Raw genomic sequence first — 3,199 nt, 5'->3', positions numbered from 1 at the left:
AGGAAGAGCTCATCGCCGTGGTAGGATGCGCTCCTGCTCGACGGCGGAGGAAGGAGGGAGAGGAAGCAAGATGAGGCGGGGGAGCGAGGAAGAAAGGCGCGCAAGCTGTGCCGCTCTGCTTCCCCCCGCCTACTTATAGCCCTGCGGGCTGAGAAGTCGAGGGGGCGGGCGTGGGATTAACTGCGCACGATGCCCCACGCCGCCCCACGATTTACCCCACGAAATTACTGCGTGCAGTAACAACGTGGGAACGCCAACCGTCCTCGGCCGCAACGGATCCGTTCATGTGCCGAGGCGCGGTAGTGGCGGGCCCCACCTGACGGCTCGTCCCGTTGCGCGCATGGGCAGGCAGACTGTTTTCCCCACGTGGCGCCGCGCGATAGGACCGCCCTGATGGCTGCGGGGAAGCGTATCAGGCACGCCGCCTGGCTTCCCGCCGCGACTTTCGAACTGAGGCTCTTCACTGAAGCCCCGACTTTCAATAGTCGGCCCAAGGGAAGACGGCAGCCGAGTCCCAGAGTCTGCACTTTTAAAAAAAGGTTGAAGATGTTGAAGCCCCACAATGCTGCTCCGCAGGGTTTCACCAGCTTCGGGGACTACTGTCGGAGTAATGGGCCACGGGTAGGCTAACCCGAGCCCCAGGACATTTCAAGACATCGGGGCAGGCCGCGCCCCTCAGGCCGAGTCCCGGGGCCGACTCCAAGATATGCCGGGTCCCAGGCGGCGACTCCCAGATATGCCGAGTCCCAGGCGGCGACTCCGGATAAGCCAACTCCGAGCTGGCGACTTCCAGGGAGGCCGACTACGGAGAGTCGGCCCAAGACTCTTCCCTTATCCCGAAGTACGACGCAGGGTACAGTTGCGGCATGGCCGCTTCCCCCTGCCTATGAAGGGCCGGCATGGCTACAGTAGGCCGTACCACTAGAAGATCTTCGGTGAGATACGGCACTGTTGCCATGCCTGCCCTGACCTCAGCCACAGTGCGCAGTGCACTGTGCCCACGACGCCGGCCTGTACGACCCGAAGGCGGCAGGGTCGCCTGTCAGTGAGAGGGCCGAAGCCGGCCTGGGCAATCCGAAGACAGGCCCGTGGGAGTCGGCCCCCCTAGAGTCAGCTGACTCCTCCGGGGCCCCACGAGCCATTAATCAGATAAGATGGGGAACGGCGACAGTGATTGCCCGATAGACGGCGGCACTGTTGCCACGACTCAATGACCGAGCCTGCGTCATCAGGAGTGCCGCTGCAGTGTCAAGCCTGTCCGCGGGACCCGCCAGTCGGCGGGCCCCAGAAGCCGGCGGGAAGGACGGCGGCCTGAGAGACAAACGGCTGGGACCCGCGCCCAGCCGGATTACTATTGTACCCCCAGGGGGTAGGCCTATATAAACCCCCCGGGGCACCCATGCAAAGGGTTCGGACCTAGAGAAGAAGATAGACCAGATAGCCCAGGGAAGAGAGAGCTAGCCTTGCCCTCTCCCACCTCCCAAAACAGCTCCAGGAGCACCATTGTAGTTACCTTGCTTTAGTGATCATGCGGAGACCCCGCAGAGCAGCAGTAGGGGTGTTATCTCCTAGGAGAGCCCTGAAGCTGGGTAAGTTCCGCCGGCGTGCATGTCTTCGCCTCATCCCGCTTCCAGGCACCGGCGACGTTCTACTCGCTCCCACCATGATAAGCCATCCTTTGGCATATGTCGTATCCAACCCCCGACAGTCGCGCAGGCCTCACCGCCCCAACGTACTCCCATCGCTGGCCTAGACATCCCTCTACTCACCCACACCTGCTGTTATTCTTCGGTGATGGCAGACGAACCAGTAAACCCTTGTAGAGTCATACTCCCCTCCACGTGGGAAACAACTGCCACGTCTTCACTGCCTCCATCTCGTTCCCTTCCTAGGCCTCGCCGTCATCCACCGCTCTGGTGCTCTCGGCGCGGCCTCGTCACCATGGTCAATGATCGACATGCATCTGAAGTGGACTGTACGTGGAGAGGCTGACAGCTGGGTCCACGGCCACAGCAAGGAAGTGCCTCCTTATTATGCGCAAAATAATTATTCCTCCACCTGACAGCAGGGACCCACCGGACGGGCCACCTTATTTCACGAAAAAAACGTTTCCCCCCTGACTGCTGGGAACCACCAGCTACATCTTCGCACGCAAGGAAGTGCGTCCGGACAAAAAAAAATGATTCGCCCCCCTGACTGCTGGGACCCACCAGCTACATCTTTGCACGCAAGGAAGTGCCTAACAGTCGGGACCCACCTGGTCGAAGCGTACGTAGCGTTGTCATTCTGGTCACGAACATGTACATACACACTGGTGGATGTAGAGGCGCGCACGTGTCGTAGTAGAGGCGCGCTCGTGTTGTAGTAGAGGCGTGCACGTAGCATGTACACGTACGTACAGCAGCCAGTGCGCAAGAAAGAAAATACGGCCACGTATGTGTACATACGGGCGGGGTCTCGAACGCCTACTCGCGCATATATACGTACGGCCAGGGCTCGTGTACATGGCTGGGTCGGAATGGAGAAACAATGTCGTCGTCGTGTTCATGGGGAGCCAACCGGCTGGATCAGAACGGAATGCATGGCCGTGTTCATCGGGAGGGCTTGGACGGAACAGGCGATGGAAACGAGGCCTGGCGTACCGCAGAACGGAGGAAACGGCCTTGTGTTCGACCGGCCACGTTCGAAACGGAATCCTATTCATCGGGAGGGGTGTGGTGTACCACAAAACGGAGGAAACGAACCTCCTACGGTCGAAATGGGGGTCATGTTGATCGGGAGGGGTGTGGCGTACCGCAAAACGGACAAAACAGACTTGTGTTGGAGCGCTACGGTCAAAACGGGGGTCATGTTCATCAGGAGGGGTGTGGCATACCGCAAAACGGGACTCCACGGGATACTATTCATCTCCACCATCGACCTTCTCCAGCCTCCATGGGCTACTGTTCATCCACCGTCGACCTCCTCCAGGCTCCACCTGCGACTGTTCATCCACGGGCTCTTGTTCATCCAGCCTCCACCGCGCGCTACTCCACCGGCTACTGTTCAACCACCGCTCTCCACGGGCTCCTGTTCAACCACCACTCCACGGGCTACAGTTCATCCACCCCTCCACCATCTACTGTTCATCCAGCCCTCCATGGGGTCCTGTTCATCGAGCCCCAACCGGCTCGATCGATCGAGGTCCTGTTCATCCAGA

This window comes from Triticum dicoccoides, chromosome 1B (assembly GCF_002162155.2).
Source record: "Triticum dicoccoides isolate Atlit2015 ecotype Zavitan chromosome 1B, WEW_v2.0, whole genome shotgun sequence".
Lineage (NCBI taxonomy): Eukaryota > Viridiplantae > Streptophyta > Magnoliopsida > Poales > Poaceae > Triticum > Triticum dicoccoides.
The sequence above is the reverse complement of the archived record's forward strand: the minus strand, read 5'-3'. Positions refer to the sequence as shown.